The 20,353-nt window shown below is 29.9% G+C and overlaps 1 protein-coding gene across 3 annotated transcripts in view; it reads left to right on the top strand.

Annotated features, from left to right (window-relative positions):
- The first annotated feature begins 9,923 nt into the window (after positions 1-9,923).
- Positions 9,924-20,353, top strand: part of LOC129984729 (notchless protein homolog 1-like) — a 30,690-nt gene continuing 20,260 nt past the window's right edge. For 2 of the 3 annotated variants that reach the window (XM_056094674.1, XM_056094676.1), the window contains exon 1: positions 9,924-10,029. The gene's annotated coding sequence lies outside the window, so the exon portion shown is untranslated. Of the gene's footprint in view, positions 10,030-14,421; positions 14,482-20,353 lie in introns of all 3 variants that reach the window. The other variant, XM_056094675.1, reaches the window with a different exon arrangement.

The following is a 20,353-nucleotide window of genomic DNA, read 5'->3' as shown; positions in this document are numbered from 1 at the left end:
AATAAAAGCTGCATTTGAATTTTAGGTTTAAAAATTCGAAAATAACAAAATCATTTCCTTAATTTAACATTAAAAGTAGTAAAAACGGACTAATACATTTTTTTAAAGAAAAAACATTTTTCTGCATAGATACATAACTGGGGAAAAAATGTATAAAAAATAGTTTTCTTTTTCTTTCTTGCTTTTTTTTTTCTTTCTTTTTTGAATTCATATCCTTGAAGCAAAAAAAGAATCAATTTTGAAGTGTAAGACTGAATTTTTTTTCCAGTTAAAAACTTAAAAATGTCATAAAAATGAAAAAAAAAATCAAGCTCGGGGCATTTTAAATTGCTTCGTTGACTACTAAAATTTTATGGCAGTGAAAATCTGAACGGAGCAGGTTTAATGAAACTCTAAAATGACAACTTCTGAGCTTTTAATTTTACTAAAATAAATTATTGCTCCTGTTTACACTGAAATTGCTTTGTACTCATGGTATTTTTTTTACACTGTTGGAGATCTGTTAGAAAAAGCTCTCTTTTTATGACCAGGCGAAATCTTGGTGATCGCCCAGGATAGCCCAACAATAGGAAACTTGTCCAGCCTACTTATCTGATATTTGGTCAGTGAAATAACTATTGAATGTACTTAATAACTTCATAATAAATGTTGAAATGCAATATGCACTTAAAAACTAAGTACATATTGATGCAAAGGCATTATTAATTGTAAATGCATCATTAAGGTTGCTAAATAATTATTGATGCTCTAAAAGCAAGCTCATGTATATCATTTAAAATTGCTTTTCATTTTAGGCAAATTATGTCATGCTTTGTTAATCTAAAAGCAAAATTTTCATATAAAATTTCTTTATATTTGGGATTTTTTATTATTGTTGGGATATTTATGTGAATATATACAAACATGCAAATTCTTCTTTACCTAGAGGCGCATTAATTTTGTTTGCTTTGGGGCCTAAAGTACCCCTTCTCTGATCCTGAAAATTAGCTAAAATTCAATGGAAAATATATTTCAAATCTGTTTAAAATACTGATACATGCTTGGAGTTGTTTTTAATCGAGAAATAGATGAGAGAGGAATGGTTTGATTAAAACTAGAGGCGTTTTGAGGAACGGTGGTGAAAATACCCATATTCTTTACAATCCGAAATTCATTACGGTTAAAAAAACAATAGATGCTTTTTATCAAGAAATTTTAGTGCAAATGACTCTTCACAGAAGACTTAAAATTTTATAAATATTTTCTTTCGAACTGCCGATGATTCTAAGGAAATAATTTGATGATTAAATTGCTGTTTCTAACTAATATTTTAAAAACAAATCTCTCGAATTTTTCTCCAAAATACTCGAAATTGTTTACAGTTTAAAAATATTCTTAATATTCTTTGCTTATTGCAAACATCTTCGGTTAAATTGAACAATAGTAAGAGTAAATTTCGTTTAACTTAACAATAATATGAGTAAAATTTAAAGAATAATATAAAAAATAGGATTCGAAAATAAAAACGATTTATGCTCGGGAAAGATAAAAAGAACTTTCAAAATTATTATAAGAGAAAATGAAATTACTGCACCAAGTTTAAATTTTAAAACCATAGAACCTTCGGTATTGTTCCCGACAAGTCGTTTAAAGAGGTTCACAAACGTGACCTAAACATAAATTACGATATACTATTTCATACACTGAGTTTACGGAAAAGAATGTCGATGCACAAGAATTAAGATAAGGAAAAAAGAATACTAAATAAGGAAAAGGAATTAATTGACTGAAAAGAAAAGAGGGAAAATGATTAATAACAATCTTTGAGGATGCCAGAAAACAAGTTTCTGTCATGTACCGAAAGATCTGAAAAAAAAAGTAAGAAATTAATATTTAAAGTGAAAGAAATTCTGAGTACCAGGGAGATAAGATAAATTCAAAAGAAGGTTTCCTCATGTGCACTGTGGAAATGTGGAAAGAGAAGCACCAGTTTTGGTATCGTGCTCGATATCAGTGTTCAAAATTATGAGAAAAAAATCATAGTGAGACTTTTAAACAGAACCTTAATCGAAACAAATCAAACCTTATGCACAATCCATTTGAAAGCAGCATCTTTAGGTTAATTGATATCCAATAAAATATTCCACGCAACTGGCTACTTTTCACCAAAAAAAAAAAATCTTTATGATATGAGATAGAAAATGTTGGGATAATTTGATTGTCTGATTTTCCTTTCATATTTGCTGTGACGTGTGTTGTTATAATGACGCCACTTTACAACACAATGCACAAGTTCATGGCTCCGACGATGCATTTGTTTTGTGTATGTGAAATTACTACTTTGCGAATCTAACAATAAAAATGGCCTTATTCTTAAAAGCAATATAGTGCTATTGATTGATTGAGAATCTTTTGTGCCTACAAAAAGGTTACTCGTAACATTATGGGTACAGGACTCTAACTATATAACTGAACGTGATAGTATCAAAAATGGAAGATGTATTTAAGATTTAATGGCTCAAGAGATGGATGTGATACACTGCGCCAAACAGATGCTGATAAAGCTATGTCCATATAATTCTATCATATAATTTAAAACGATAAAATCTTATGAAAAAAATGAGGAAGTTCATGTAAAAAGCAAGTGCACTATCAATGATGTCCTAAAAATTCGAGAAAAGTTACAGAAAGCCTCTATATAAAATTGGCTTTGTCAATTATAGTAGAACTACACTCATGTCAAAAATTAAGGTCACAAACATAAAATATGCGAAAATTCAAAAACTATTCTCTGTTTTGCCACGAAATTTGGCACAGAGGTACACTACAATGTAAGAAAGAACATAGACACATAACAACACGGAAAAGATTTTAATTGGGAATTAAGAAACAGGGTATGTCAAAAAGTGTTACATTATGAATCAGAGATAAAGCTGTTATCACGGGGAAGGTCTGTCTAATATGGAGTGTGACCATCGTGCACTGCTATACAGGCTTCACAATGAGCTTTCATACTGTTTATGAGGGCGTCAATAAATGCTTGGGGTAACAAAGCCCATTCTTCTAAAAGAGCGGCTTTTAACTCTTGGAGGGTTTTAAGAGGGGGGTTACGCTGTGCAACGGCTCTTCCGAGACCATCCCAAACATGTTCAATAGAATTGAGATCCAGAGACCTCGAGGGCCAGTCCATACGTCGAATATCCTCTTCCTCAAGAAAATCATCAACGATCTGGGCTTTGTGTGGACGCGCGTTATCGTCCATGAACATGAAATCTGGGCCAAAAGCAACCCGGAACAATCTCACATAGGCTTCAAAGATCTTATCCCTATAGCGACATGCATTGACAGTACCCGCATCGAAGACGTCGAGTGGTGTACGACTGCCCAAAATTATGCCACACCAGACAAGGATTCCTCTGTCACCAAATCTGTCGATTTCTTTTACGTAGGAGGGATTATAGCGAGCTCCTCGCTCTCTCCAGATGAAGATTCGACGAGTGTCACTCTATGTGGTAAATCTCGACTCATCACTGAAAAGAACACTCCCCCATTCTTGATGTGCCCAAGACCGATGTGTTCGGCACCAAAACAACCGGACTTTTCTGTTGGATGCAATCAAAAGGACGCACTCAGCTGGTCACCGGGCATAAAGGGCCTTCTCTGCTAGAAGTCTGTATACTATTGTCTGAAAATTTTTATTCCAGACGCAGCAGCAAGGTCACAAGCAAGTTGAGGAGCTGTTGTCAACCTATGCCGTCGTGCGCTTAATGCCAAATAGCGATTCTGTGCAGGTGTCGTTGCTCTGTGACGACATTGACCGGCCTTCCTGGTTACAGTACCACTTGTTTGGAAATGATTCCACAACCTGGATACCACTTTCGGTGCCACATGTAACCATTGAGCTACCTCCGCTTGAGACTACCCAGCTTCAAGCCTGACAACGGATCTCCATCTCAAGGGAACGTCTAAACGATTATGAGAACTCATTATCACTGGAAACAGGTTAAATTTTTTATTTTAATGGAATATTCACAAAATTGCAGACAAAAATCCCAGATGCTTAAACGGTCTAATTTCAGTAGTTCCTTAAAAACTAATGCTAAACAACATTTTTCCCCACAACAAAGGTTAATATCATGTTACCGGTTATTCACAATATATAAATTATAATTTGTTTAAATTTTACTGGTAGCCATTTAAAATTACTTTGAAAAACAGTTTTGTGACCTTAATTTTGGACATGAGTGTAGTTGAGGGTAATTCAAGAGCGTCTCGTAAATTGCTTCATGAGGGTTGTATTCAGTAATATTATCCGATTCTCTTTCACATTTGGCTTTATGACCAGTAATCATGGATTTAAATTCAGAGACCACAGTAGGAGACAATTTATTACGATCATTTGCTGTGATTCCATCCACTACACCTATTGCTCAGTCTGCTTAGTCACGGAGTTAACAACCGACAAAGAATGAGAAATTTGTTGGGATGAAGTTTAGAATTTGGTATTCCCTGTATACTTTACTTCGATTCCTTTTATGTTTTTTCTTGTCAATAACCAATTTGTATTTATTAAAGTTTTAGAAACTGAAAACGTTTCACTGGAAGAAATACTGGGTTGAAGAAATTTCATGACTATTTGAGGAATTCATTATTTTAGCAGAAACTGAAGATGCCTTGGCAGATGAGAGTAACTGGTTGAGGATATTATTTAGCGAGATATTGGCAGTGATGTTACTGTAGTAGATTCAGAATTAGAATATGCAGGTATATTGTTTGGATTACTTTCAATAGTGTCAGTTGCAGACGATTTTTGATTATAGATAAATAGCTATTGCCAAATGCTAGGCTTTGAGATGACACATTTTTGGGCTACAAAATAAGAAATCTCTTTTTAAATTTTTGTGCTAATAATTTCTTTTTCCATTTATCATGTTAGGCAGTTCCGAGAAAGGGAACTTGTGTGCCTTTGCAGTTTACGTATTTATCAGCAGAAGCCATAGCTTATTTCTATACAATAAGTTAAAAGTCAGTGTCTTGAATATAGTCAGCGTTTGAATATCCGAAGTGTTAGCACATGAAACAACGAATCGGGTCTTATACATATGGCCTAATTGAAAGACGCTCTGTACTCTGCTTCAGTGTATCTGATAATTCAGCAAAACTAAAGAATAAAATCAGTTGCTGAGTCTTTAGACTCTGATTATCCCTTCATACAGAAATGCGTTATAAATGGCTTATTCCCTGTCTTTGCAACTTTTTAGAGTTTGCTTCTTTCGGAAGATTTAATTATTCTTCGCAGGAAACACGTACTTTGAAGAACTTCTTAATATATGGGATATTTGAAACGGCTTTTAATTTCACAATTTGTTAGGGCTGTTTCCGAGATTAGGGCTGTCTACGATCAACAAGTTGCTTGATCGGAGCGCTTTTACTTCACCGATATTATTGGCAATAATTTTTTCAACTAAAAATGGAGGGAAAAAATGAAGTGCATCATTAGTAAAAGCTATTCTTTTAACTAGGAAAATTCTTGCTGTTGGTGTATAGATGTAATTTGCTGCCCGCTGAAGGGAACAGATCGTTCAGCGAGCAGTTTCAGATTCAATCCGAAGGCATCACCCACCACAGAACCCAACAAGAGATCTGGTAACTACCAACCTCAGTGCTTACCATAGTGCTAGTCAGAACTTATACCCTCCAAATCTTCACAAAGGTTATCACAATCAATGGAATGTGACCATCTTTCACTCTATGAACCCTCTAGAGTAAGATTAACAGACCCTCAAAATCCGGGATAAACTCACTCACAATTATAGAATAGAATTGTCCCTTCCTTCAGAAAAATGACAACGAGAAGGGTGGGGGCCCCTATTGAGCTATCATTGAAACAGGCCATTAATTTTAGCAATAAAAAAGCACTCTTTGATGAGGTCTGAGAGAACAGCTTTTTTAGTTTGCTGTTAGTAGCTAAATTCACACTCACACGTGTTTTGATAACTTTAGATTTTTTAAAAAATATTTATTGCTGCTATGTAATTAAGAGTATGTTTTTTAAAAATATAAGACGAATCAAGCATAAAATCACATCATTTTAAGAGATTTAGGACTAGAGATTTGAATCCATTTTGATATTTTTCCTTCAAAAATGGGTTTTATTTGTTAAATGTGAAGTTTTTTAGTGATAATGTTGGATTTTAAATTCATCATAAATAATATCTATTATACTTTTAAAAACACTTTTTGTATAATGCATAAAAATTCATTCTATAAAAATATCTTAAATGTATCACACGAAAGCTAAATAGTGACTTAAATTAAGGATCAATATTTTTTTACTTGTCATTAATGATTCGTTTGTAAAACATGAAGCGAAAACTTTTTTTTTATTTATCATTACTTTCTTAGTTCTAACGAAAATATAAATTTCGCCTTCAGTATTTTATTTCTAGCAAATAATAGGCATTTGTGAACTTATTATTACTACATGTAGCTCAAATTATCTTGATTTTACTCAATCACAATAAACAAATCTATTTGAGTCTATTAGATATTATTGTGGAAATTCTAATAGAGCATCAGTTTAGTTTCCGAATAAAATTTAATAGCTTCTTTTAATTTCATAATTAGTATCTTCGAAATAATTATCTCACGAATCAACACGAATTCTAGGCTTACTTAACATTAGGGAGGTTCTAATAAAAATGATAAGAATATTTATATGTTTTATTCACAAAAGGTTTCTAATTTTTCACTTATGCGCCCAGTAACTTTCTAAAAAGTTGATATTGATATGTCAAATCTGAACTTTGTTTAGTAAAAAAATAAGTCCAACAAGTTAAAACGAAAAGCGAAAAAATTTATTAATAATTAAATTTATTATTATGAAAAAAAAATATGAGTTGAAAGACATAAAAAAAGAATATATAGGTAAAATATCAAAAAATAAAGAGCTTTTTTTTAAAAAAAAAATTCGCTTTAAATAATGAAATATAATGAATAATGAAATTATGAAATTTTAATGCTTCATATATATATGAAAGAACTTAGAAAGAGCAAGACAGTAGTAATAAAATGCGTAAAAAATTGTAGTTCTTTGATTGAATTTAGGGTCTATTAATAAATTATAGTTTATCAACTTCTTTACTCTCTCTCATTCTCTGCTTTCCTTACTCCGATAGTTTGAACAGAAAAATTTGGGTCAATGACCGGCAGGGGCATTGGCACTACTTGGAGAATATGAACTATCTTTTACTCCTAAATTTTGCCTGAATGAGGCGGTGTGACCATGGCGATTCTAATAGTTTAACATCAAAACCAAGAGAGAATGCAGACTAATCACTCAGGTAGGTATCCACCACCGAGAAGTCTAAAGAATTACCACGCATGGCTAACGTGAACAATTTTTTTCTTTCTTTTTATGTGCCTCAGATATTCCTGAATAGATTTTATATGTTGTTGTTTGGATTTCTCTGAATAAGACCGTGTTGGTTTGTTTTGATTTTGTTACTTTGTAAAAAGCAGTATCGTCATGTTTTTTGAACCAGGCTGCTGGTGTGGTTTTCGTTCTTTTAATTGTTCTTTTGAGTTTCCAAATGTGAATACTATTGTTTAAAAATTGGTTTGTCATTACAGTAGTCCATCGGATATACAGTAGTTTGTCATTACCAGTCCATATTCATATTATAAAAAAAAAATTTTGCAAAAAGTTTACTTTGAATTTTTGAACTGCTTATGTATCTATTGTTATGGAAGATAATTTAATTAGTTTTGATATCGGAGTTAGCATGATTAAATACCTTGTTTAGTATTTTTAAAAACATTTTAGAATTTTGAGAAATTTTGCTCCTACTTTTCCCATGCCTATCTTTCACTTTTTTAACATGAAATTTAGCTTGCTTCTGTATATTTTGTATTTAATCCGATCTGAGACAGATATGCTCCTCAATGCTTTTTTTTCACATGTATTTTTTCAAACTGCTGAAGTTGTCACAAACAGCATTCCACCACGGGGGTTAATACTCATTGGGTAAAAAAATTTTCGACGAATGTTTAGTTATAATTTATGAAATTTTACTAGTAACTATTTCTATAATCGATTGTTTAATTGCTGTGAAGATTTAATTTATTTCCTGAATGACTGTGTTCCACTTAACAGTTTTGAGATTTTTAGATGCGGCACTGAATTTCGATCACGAAACGACATTGGGAATATAATCACTTTTGAAAGATCAGTGAAAAACATAGTTTCTTCAAAAAAACTGAACAGAGCATAAAGTGAGATCAAAATTCGAGTATGTACTTGAGTTTATGATATGAGTTAGGCATGTTGAGTTAAAGAGTATAAAATTAGAACTATTGAACCATTCAAAACTGTCCCTATGAAGCAAAAAATGGTTTCCACGCCATAAAGGGTGGAGGCGGTTTGAAATCAGCAAATATGAAGGTTGGCGAATTTATACCATCAAGGAATTTTTTAATCAGGTTAGTATTGAAACCCGGAAGAGCATAAATACTAATAATTGGGTAGATTTGAATTGAGGTTTGAGTTTCAACTGCAAGGATTTCAAGATCAGGATCATTTTCTTTTTAAAAAAATAACTCTACCATACATATTTGCTGGTATACGAATAAAGAGACCACTACCTGGTCTATTATATCGGTTGGTATGAAAAAATGTTTTGTTTGGAATAGAGTGGTCCGTACCTTTCAGGTATGTTTCTTGAAAGATCCAAAAAGAAGATGTGGAGAATGGATGTTGGATGAACCAAATTTTCTTGTTTTTATTCCACTGTAGAAAGAACATTTTTGGGGAAATAATGAAAGTGTGCGAAAACTTATGTTGAACAACTGTGGCAAAAACAACGGAAAGCGAAAAAAGAAATGGAAAACGAAGAACAAAACCCCAAATTTGATTGGTTGGAAAGAAAAGGAAATAATGACAAAAGACAATCAAAAAAAAAAAAAAGAAAGAAAGAAAGAAAGAAAGGGGAAGGAATGTTTAGCCAACTTGCATAATCTCTTGATCATTACTTCCACCTGGATCCCAATTCATTTTGGTGTTGGACATTTGATTCAAATTCTGTAGTATTTTCTTTTTGCGTGCAGAAGATGAACTGCAATCGACACCTTGTGCCATATTCTGCACTATACATTCAATGGATGTTATATTATATCAGCGAAAAGAGCAGATTGTTTTTCGAATTTTTCAAATTTCGCGTTGAAAAAATTTTGCAGTAGTAAGAATATTTGATGCTTGATGTTTCAAAAATACTGGGAGCTTCGCCAGTTGTTGTATGGTTATGGCAATTAAGTTCAAGTATCTTTTGCTCTTTTACGTATGCTGGACATTATATAAGCTTGGCATTATATAAGCTATGGGACCATTACAATTAATGCCTTTTTCTGGCCCTTGACAAGGCCCATGATGTGTCACTCTACAAAGATAGCAGATGCTAGTTTTTTTTCACAAAACGAGTAAGAAAGGCAAAAGAAAGAATATGCTTCATTGTCGCGGGTTTTCTATAGATTGCTGCATCCACTGGTTAATAAACCAAATTTTGATGGAGTTAGTCAGAGTTTTCCCTAGAACAGTTATTAGGACTGGTGATATACCTTTTGTAGCTTTTTGTTTTAAATATCTCCTCATTTCAACAGCAGTAAGGTTATTATTCCTGTATTTTTCCTGCTAGTTCTTCCATCAGGGTTTTTGTTAGTATGTCAAATAGTAAGAAGCGAGAAGAGATATTTTGCCATATCACATCTGTCACGATATCTTTATCCATAAATTTATTTAAAATGCAAAAAAAAACCCTAGAGTGTTCTTTTTTTTTAAAAAAAAAAATCTTATTGAGAATGAAAATAAATATCGCTACCCAGATTCTATAATGCTAATCACCATCGATTGAGGAGTGTAGATATCGTTTTCTCTCCGCTTTTTGCGGAATTAAAAGTTTACTGTAAATAACGAATAACGATGCTTGCCCGGGCACGTGTGCTTATATTGTGTCGTACCAGAAGGCAGTGAAAAAACATTCTTCGGCTTAAACTTTTGTATGTATTAAATTTTACTGAAATTTTGAATTTTAACGAGCCATATATAATATAACTTATCCATATGCTATGTTATTACTTTTTAATTTATGGTATTTTCTAAAGAAAACATACAAAATGAGTACATATCTATCCAAATTAACAGAAATTATTGTGCCTCATATGTGTGTGATGTGTTGGTAATTAATATTTAGGATATGAACTGTTTAAAATATCAGTATATAATAATTGTATTTAAGTTTAATAAATATAAATAAGTACTTTGAATCACAGAATAATATATAATATTTATTTGTGATCAATGTGACTTTTTAAGTAAGATTATTTGAATTCTAATGGAGAAAATGTGTACCTGTTGTTTAGTTTTACCCACATGAGGATGATTCCACTACGAATCAAATGATTTTTTTATGTTACTATTATAGTTTATAAGGATTTCTTGCCTTTATTTTTTGTTGTTGTTTTTGTCCAAAATCTTTCGTTTGACAGTTATTTTTAAATTTATGAAATTTTAAATATCTTTCAAAGGCTGGTTATTTTATAATATTTTTAACAACCGGAATTCGAGAAGCATTTGGCCTGAAGAGCTGAAATTAATATAATTTTGATCCGATTTTTACATTTTTTAAAATAAAAAAAAAGAATTTTATATGAACATTTTTTTTTCCTTAGAAAAGAAACATGTTAAAGTGTGATTCAAATGTACTAAGTGACCTATTCATGTTTAAATTTTTATTTAAACACAAATAGTCTCTGGGTAAGCTGATGCAGTTGAAAGTTTTTACAAACATTATAAGTTGTCTAACAGCATCATATTTCTTTCTTTTGCAATGTCCATCTCTTCAATGTTCTCCAACAATAGAAGTCTTCACTTCTGCATTGTTCTGCAAACTGTTTTGTTTTACAAACAGTTTCAAGTTTACTATTTTCTACTTATTATTTTATTTATTTAAGTTTCTGTTATGAAAAGAACAGTGGCTTTAAATTGAAAAATGGAACAAATTTTATTGCAACCTTTTAAAAAAAAAAAAAAAAGAGTATTGGATAACTAAATATGAAAAAATATAACATCAAAGAAGCCATGAAAATTTACCTCAATGTAATGAATAAAAGTGTTTTTTAACCGAAAACAGCTTTAATATAAGGAATATTAACTTGGATACAATTTAAATTCCAAAGCAGGCTCCTACCTCTGAGCCCATCACTGTAAACAGTTCGTGCAGCATTTTCAGAGAAGTTGTATATTATGTAAATCAATTATGAAAACAAAACTTGGAGTCTTAGACTTGTATATTAGTATAGCACATTAAAAGTTGATGTTTTCTAATTTCTTTATATATTTTCTTTAACTTCTTCACTAAACAAAAGATAAAATTTTTCTTCTTATTATTGTATTATAATCATTATTCTGGCATGTTTATTATTTAAAGATTTTTATAACATTTGTTTGATTTCTGGCATGTTTTATATTTGCCTGTTAATTTTTTTTTTTTTAATTTCAGATTTTTTTCTTCTCTAGCACACTATCAGTTTTAAAATTCATGTAATTATTTAAATTAACATGTTAAATTATTTTTAAAAAAATTGGATTGACAAAATAGATCATTATTGCAAAAAATAAATGAAGGGTGCATTCTATTTTTTAGCATGCTTAAATAATGTTGATAGACACATTTATTATTTATTTTCATCATAAATTTGATTTAAGATAGAAGTTTGCTGAGGAAAAATAATAATTTGTATTTATTATTATTTTTTTTATGATCTCTACAATTTAATATCGAATCTATCTGTAATGGCAGATTTGTGAACTTTCAAAATTATTTATTAGCCTTTTAAATCTTTTATTAAATGCTAAATAAAATATGAGAAAATTTCTTTAAATAATTTTAGTAATATAATTCACCTACTTGTTAATATAAAATTTAGTTTTTGTATTATCTTCGTTATCTCTTTAGTTATGTCTCCCCCCCCCCTTCCATTTACTTCATTCATTTTAGCAAAGAGACTTGTTTATTTTTTTAATATTTGTTAGCACTGGAAACATGGCTAGCTAACATTCGATTATTGTACCTGCCCTATATTCTTTAAATTAAATAGAAACTAAATTATTTTTTCATTAAAATATTTCATTTTTATATGATTTTTTTTACTTTTAAAATTGTATTACTTAGAAATCCTTATAAACAAATAATTTAAACTCACTTTTCCTCCTTATTTGGTTGATAGTTATCTTGCTGAACCTTTTATTGTAAAAACATAAGAGTAATATTTTTAGTGCATTTATTTAAATTATTTTGTATAAGATAAACATTATCAGGGGTGTTTGTGCTCCGGGGATTTTGAACTTCGATCCCCGGAATTTCCGGGGATCGTCGTTCAAAAGGAAGTAGGAATAATAATGAATTATTTATTTTGATCTGGGTAATTTTGTTTGCTTTTAAAGCAGAAAACGCAAGGTCAGTGTGTGTGGTAAAAACTTTTCCTTTCTTTCTCCAAAGGCAGTGATAATGCGCGAAAAGGGGGAAAAAACTTCTTTTTTGTTCTTTCCTTATTGCGAGTTATGACTCATTCCCCCGGTTCTCGGACATTCTCTTCTGGATTCTTTTCGGCAAGTAGGCGCGGCAGAAAAAAAAGGGGGAGACTTCGTTCGACCAGATGTGCGATAACGTGACTCTGGGTTCAAAGGTCTTATCTCTACTGGCGTGGCGCCAATAAGTAGAGAAGGGGGATTTTTCGCCGTACTAGCTATTTGTCATTGATCGCTTCGGAACTTTTTTTTCTTCGCTGTGTAAAATTTTCGTTTCATTTATTGATGCACATGTAAATTTTTCGTTTCGCTTATTGAAATATTTTTTTATTTATGTACGCAAGAGAATTTCATTTAGAAATTTCAGCATATGAAACAGAAATTACCCCTTAAAAATTCATATCTAATTAGTTTTACAGCATTAGATCCAGAGCTAAGAGGTAAAACCAGTACAATATTAGCTTTTGAAAAATTATCATCTTTTATGTCCCATATTTTTAGTGATAATGAAAAGTCAAAAGTAGAAGCTGAAATAAGGTTATACCAGAGTGATATTGATATCACCAAAGAAATGCTCTACACATCTGATGAAAGTGGAAATCAAGTCAAGTGTACAATTGATAAATATTGGTCTAAAGTTTTTAATTTAAAAGATGATTTCACAAATGATTATAAGTATCCTACATTGGCTAAATTGGTCAAAGCCTGCCTTAGCTGCTTCCATGGCCCATTAGTGGAAAGTGCATTCAACTTAATGGATACACTTGTCACTGACTATAGAACCTCTCTTAAGATTGATTCCCTAGATGCAGTGCAGACTATTAAATATGATTTAATGGCTTCTAAAGAAACCTCATGTGAAAAATATGGCTCAAAAAATCCAATGACTGATCCAATTCACAAAGATCTCATACTGAATATGAACAGAAGTTGGAAAACATATCAAGAGGACTTAAAAACATGTATTTCAGATGAGTCACCTATAAAAGTCTCTGAAAAACCTTCTACATTAGCAGAAAAGCAAACTGCTTCTACCTCTGCATGTGCAGTTCTCGAGGAAATTTCTTCAACTGTAAATGAGGAAAATAAAAGTCAACCTTCCTGCAATTATGAAGTTCACCACAAAAGAAAGACAAGCCCACAAACATCAGAAAATTAAAAAAAAGCAGCAGAAATTAGATAATTTTTTTTAAAAGAATTAATTCAGGTAATTTAAAAGATTTGCATAAAATGTAGTAGCTTATATGTTTAAAAATTTATGGTTATTAATTTTGCAAAAAAAGTAATTCATTGAACTTTTATAATTAGGTCATTCAATACTTCATAATTGTAATTTTTCATTTCTCCCCCCCCCTTCTCGAAACTCCAAAATGCCGGTAGTAAGTCCGTAAAAGTTTCCAGGGATTTTTTGGGGTCCCACAAACACCCCTGCATTATTGCATTACTTATATTTTCATTGAATTATAGTTAATTTGTGTCTACCAAGATTATTTATAATAATGATTTTTTTATATAATCTTCATCTTGATGATTTTTCAGTGTTAAATATTTGTACTGAAATAATCACTGTATAGATAGAAAGTGATTACAGTCAAACCTCGCTTAACAAGCACCTTGCATAACGAGAAAAACAAAATGTAAAAATGCAACTTACTTAATAAATGGAGAGGAGGCATTACATGTTGGATTGCCTTTTATTAGTCTATGCTGTGCATAAAAATATATTAGTCTATTGTGCATAAAAAGAAGTCATCAAGATATGTTTGAGATAAGTTAAATGATAATATGAGATAAAGTTTTTGTGTTTGATAAAGTTTTTTTATGTTTCTGCTCTTCTTTATGAGCATCTCGTTGTTTTACAGTTTTGCTTACAACTGGAGCTGGGCAAAGACCCATCTTCAGCATCGAGAATATCATCGAAGGTAAATCGGTATTTCTCGATTAATTATCTGTATGTTAGAATAGCTGTTCACCTCTTTTAATCAGAATGCATCCAAATAATTGTTCAGTATAACTTGCTTGGTTTTTATTTCGTGCAATATGAGTATTTTACTTTTCTTCTAATAAAATAATTTTAAAATAATGATACGTAGTTAATGCTTAATATGATCACTCTATAACAAGAATTTTGAAAACATTTACTGATTGATAATGATAACCAAATTGTATAAAACCAACTATAATGTTATCATATCAAGATGAAAGAAGAAGAAAAATATTTATTTCAGATCTAGTTATATTTATTAAAAAAGTACTAACTATAAAATTTATTTGTTGTTGTTTATTGATAATTATTTAGATTTTTAAAAAGTTTTTTGAGTAATGATTTCAGGATTCTTAATGTCTGTTACTTATTTTATTTTGACATTGATTGGAAAGTTTTTTTAATCCATTCATTCCTTTTGGAACCTTATTCTTTCTTACAAGAAGCTAGCAAATTTTCATTATTTTACAAGGAGGCTTGAAATTTTCAACTGTGCTTGATGTTGCATTGACTAATTTTAGATAAACTTTCATACTGCTTAAGAATTTCAATGTTGTCTTGCTATCAAATGTTTCCCTTTCATAATTAATTATCAATTTAAATTAAGATCACTCTGGCCCTGATAAAAGAATGTGAATGCCATCTCATTTGAAAAACATCCAAACATTTCTTTTCAATAGTGCAAGCAGTTCCATGAACATTAGTAAAGTTGATTGAAAATGAAGGATGGGTGAATTATCAATTTCAAAATTGATAACATTAAATGATGTAGTGATCACAATTCATGGATAGTTTTATGTACATTTGAATACATCTGTTTAGTACCGGAGGATTTTGATAAAATAAAGCAGATATTAACATGATCATATTAAGCATTTTTTAGCTCTGTATTTAAATAATTTTAATAGTGTTTTACTTAAATAATGGAGTTGTTTTTTTTATCATAAAAGAAAAATATATTAATGCATTCTACCATCTAAGTGAAGTAGTTTCTAATATATCTCTAATTCAAAATCTTAATTTTTAATACAAAGAAAAATTTGGTATATGAATAAAATAAATTTTTTACATAAGTAATAATGTCAGATGTAATTAAATATTTTAGTAGAATTTTAACTCAGTTTAGTACTTTAGATCATTACAACTAAACAGACAAATTTCATAAGAGACATTATAATACATTATTTCATAAGATTTCAAAAATCTAAGGAGATTAAAAGTATTGATTGAAAAGATGCAAAATAAATCAGAAATATGATGTGATAAATCAGAAGTGAAGTGTGAGCATGTTGAATCAAAATTCTACAATGCATTACAAATTTCAAATAGAACTTTGCATTTTTCAACCAAATGTAATTGTTTTATTAGAAAAAAAAGGGGGGATTATATCCTTACATATTCTTATTAGCACTATTCAACATCATATCAGATACTTATGTTTCAAATTAAATTGGAAGATATTGCTGAGGCAGTTCTCAATGGTAATGAAAGTTTGATTAGTTTAGATAGATATTAGATGACAAAAGAACCAATGTACTGTTAATAGTTATCTTTATCTAACTACAAAATTAAACACTTTAATAAAAAAAAATGATGAAATTCAAATAAATGACTATTAAAGATAAGGAAAAATTTTGTAGATTATATGTCTTAAAATATAAAAACATATATTAAAAATACATTTGAATTAAAATGGTAAGAAAACAACATTGAAATGTGTATTCTGTTTATATAAAATAAGAATAATAAAAGTCTACCATTCCATCAATAGATATTTCCTTTCTTCAAGTAATTTTATTCAAATGCTTCCAACTGGAATTTGTGGATATTGCCGGAACTGATTCTCTGAATCCAATGAGCATCAAGAGAATCAAAAGGAATGATGATAGTTAAGGGGACTTATGTATCCTAAGATAGTTGCTGTAGGGAATCCTAAGGTTCTCCCCCCTCCCTTCTATTGTCTATTTTTAAAAAGTGAAAAAAAAGTAAATTCTTTTTTTAAAAAACATGACTTGCACTGAATTTTTGTTCTCCTGTGTTGTTACTATTTATGTAAAAAACACTTGTAAGAAAGATTTCATGACTGAGCATAGAACCTTCACATTGTAGTGCTTGCTTAAAGATAAAAACACATACTTATCTTTTCCAGTAAAGTTTCAGATATTAATTCCTTTTTAAAAGCTGTTATAAGGTAGCTATATTCCTTGGAAGATTTCTTGAATTTTATTTTAAACTCGGAGTCCCAGATTTTTTTTTTTTTTTTAATAATTAGGTTTAAGAAAATATTTGAAATTTACTGGGAACAGATTTAAACAATCAACACTTTTTTATGTATTGTCTAATAAAAGTGCTAACCCCTTCACACGCACACTACTAATGCCTTGCACAACACTGATAAACAATGGTTATGAAATATTGATCTTTGGCATGAATTTACCATTTTTATTGAATCAATCCTTGTCAGATTTTTGTAATTTAATAATAGGTATCTAAAAACTGAGTTTGTGTTTAAAGTGTGCTATTTTCAACCAACTGAAACAAAATCTGATGAAAAGATCCAACTCTATTTGTCAAATTGAGTTTTTCTTGTCTATAACTAAAATTATCCAACCATACTTCATATTTTACAGTTTATATTTTTGCCATTTTTGGCACAATTATATCAAAAATTGTTCACTGACTATTTGGAAGCTTTCTCTGTCATGAAAATTTATGTTCTTGAATGCCTGAGAATTGTAAATACTCTTTTTAGGTTTGTTTTTTCAAATGCATATATCAGCTCAGTTAATTTGGCATTCTTTGAGGACAAAATGCTTACTAATCAAATTTTGGAAAAACAGTTAAGAGATATCAAACATGAATGTCAGGATTTTGTATACCATTCAGTCATAGAATTTTGGATACGTTTTCTCTCAAATACATATTGGTCAAAATTATGAATTGTTTACTTTTGGGCAGAATGGCCAAGCAAGCCTATCTCTATTATAACAAGATGAAAGCTATTTTTTTTTTTTTTTTTTTTCTGTTCCTCTGAATTTAAGCAATTACTAGAAAAAAGTGTGTATTTTAATAGAATTTAACATTTTTTTTTTATTATTCATGTGACTTGCATTTCAGTAGAATTTGTAAAATTTCAGTTATCCAAAAATTTAATTAATAAATTTTTATTAAGATATTTTGATGGCCCAAAGTTTTATCGGAAGTTGTGGAAGGATTTTGGTGATATTATCCCATATAAAGACTATGATTGAAAAATTATTTTCTTAAATAAAAAAATACTGAGATTATAAACCTCAATGAAGAAACATATATTGTAAAATATTTGGTTCTAGATAAATTGGGGGGGGGGTTAAGTAACTACAAGTCACAAAAGAATTCAGATTATATACAAAATAAGTATGCTCAAAACATGGACGAACAAAAGTTGCAGTGTTAAAAAGAATAAGAAAAGGAAGTATGCTGAGGATGAATTAAATACTTTAAAATAAAAAAGAATGAAAATATGAGAAATTTTTGTACTGCAAAAGTGTAGACAAGCTAGCTAAAAAGGCAGAAGAGAACAGATTTATATATATACTAGCCGCCTTTGGCGACCAGCCGGTTCGCCAGTATTATCGCTCGCTACAATTTTCAATTAAATATTTTAATCTTAATAGATTCGCAAACAAAACATTTTTAATCTTTAAATTTTGATAGTCATACCAAACTTATACTGTTCTTTAGATCGTTTCGTTCAATTTACTATATATATTGCTAATTTGTTGTCATTTCCGGTAAAACTTCAACTTTAATTTAAAGTGGAAATGATGAAATTGCAATTACTATGAAGATATTTTTTAATAAAACCAAGCGTTTTATTTTATTTATCATCTTTATTGTTATTTATTTATTATTATTATTGAATATGAGTATTGCAAACAGAATCGCTCGGTGTTTAAGTCTTATGTGAACTACAAAATATTTTTCATAATTTACGTAATACCTCAAGCAATAATTCAACAAAAATTTCTCAGATTCAGCATAAAATTCAGTTTTTAGTTTTGCTTTCAAAAGGATTGAAATGAAATCAATAATATTTTGCTCCGGCCTATTAATATATTTCAAAAATTATGAAGTCTAAATTTAATGCAGTAAGGTATCATATTCTGAGAAATATTCTGGACACACCAAATTTTAAATAAATGAATGAATGTTTCTATTTTCCACGATCAACTAAGACTTATTTATGAAGTTTTGAATGTTAAAAATTTAGAAAAACTCAACATTTTCATAATCTTAGGCCAATTAATCTTGTGATACCTGCGGGCTGATTGGCGTATTTTCTTTGAAACGATCGATGGAAAATCAAAAATTATCCTTTTTTTATTGAATAGTGATATTCAAATTTTCATATATCAGTCAGTTTAAGTGATTGATTTAGTTGATTGGAAATTAACTCTTTTTATTTAAAATATTAGTGTTTCAAGAACATTTTGTTATTCGTGATTTCCACAGCAGAAGCTTTATGTAAAATCAAAAATACGTTATTTATTAGAGCATTTATTGGATCAAGTTACATAAAATATAATCATTTTCCATTTAGACCATTTTAGCAGATCTGTGTCTTACTAAAGGTTTACAAATTAGCTGTGTGGCCCTCGCGGCCCGCGAGTTCGCAAATTGTACAGACTAAGTATATGGCAAAGGATACCGACGTACTGTGATTGGTTTAAGCCTTGGCATCTTTTTGGCAATGTTTTGCATTCATAATAGTGTAATTTTCGCTTATTTGGCTCAAACCTTGTACCTTTCATTAGTTTTATGGAGGATACGAGTGAAAATCAACACGATCTAATTTTTATTAATATAATTGTTTTCTCTAAATATTACTAGTAATACTACTAATACTAATTAACGATAATAAATATTACTAATAATACTAGTAATACAAGTAACTAATGTTGTTTATGCACAGAAGTATAAAAAAACTAAATGAACGTAATTACTCAACATATGATGCAGCAATTAAATAATTCTTATTTTTCTATGATTTTCGTGCCTTTATTAGATAATTTATGCAGTCATTGAAACTTGTTGCTGAACGTTTGTTACTTTCCCATCAACTACATATGGGGAGATGATTACTTAAGCGAGTTCGCAAATTGTACATACTAAGTCTATGGCAAAGGATACCGACATGCTCTGATTGGTTTAAGCCTTGGCATCTTTTTGGCAATGTTTTGCCAAAAAGATGCCATACCGAAATATATTTTTATAAGAATAAATAAAATTTGTGAATTTATCCCCCCCCCCTATTTTTTACGGTTTACATGTAATATTAATCTGGAACACATAAACAGCAGAAAAAATCAAATCCTGAAACCTAAATTCAGGAAATATAAAAATTACAATTTATTAAAAATATTTTTTGTATGTGTTTGTTCTTAATATTATTTTGATATAACTGAAAAAAATTAGCTACGAAATCACATATTCCGCTAAAGCGTAAATATTTATACGTTTTGGGCATAAGTAATCATCTCCCCATATGTAGTTGATAGGAAAGTAACAAACGTTCAGCAACAAGTTTCAATGACTGCATAAATTATCTAATAAATGCACGAAAATCATAGAAAAATAAGAATTATTTAATTGCTGCATCATATGTTTAGTAATTACTTTCATATAGTTTTTATACTTATGTGCATAAACAACATTAGTTACTTGTATTACTAGTATTATTAGTAATATTTATTATTAATAATAATTAGTAGTATTACTAGTAATATTTACAGAAAACAATTATATTAATAAAAATTAGATCGTGTTGA

The sequence above is a fragment of the Argiope bruennichi genome, chromosome 9 (assembly GCF_947563725.1).
Source record: "Argiope bruennichi chromosome 9, qqArgBrue1.1, whole genome shotgun sequence".
Classification (NCBI taxonomy): domain Eukaryota; kingdom Metazoa; phylum Arthropoda; class Arachnida; order Araneae; family Araneidae; genus Argiope; species Argiope bruennichi.
The sequence above is the reverse complement of the archived record's forward strand: the minus strand, read 5'-3'. Positions and strand labels throughout refer to the sequence as shown.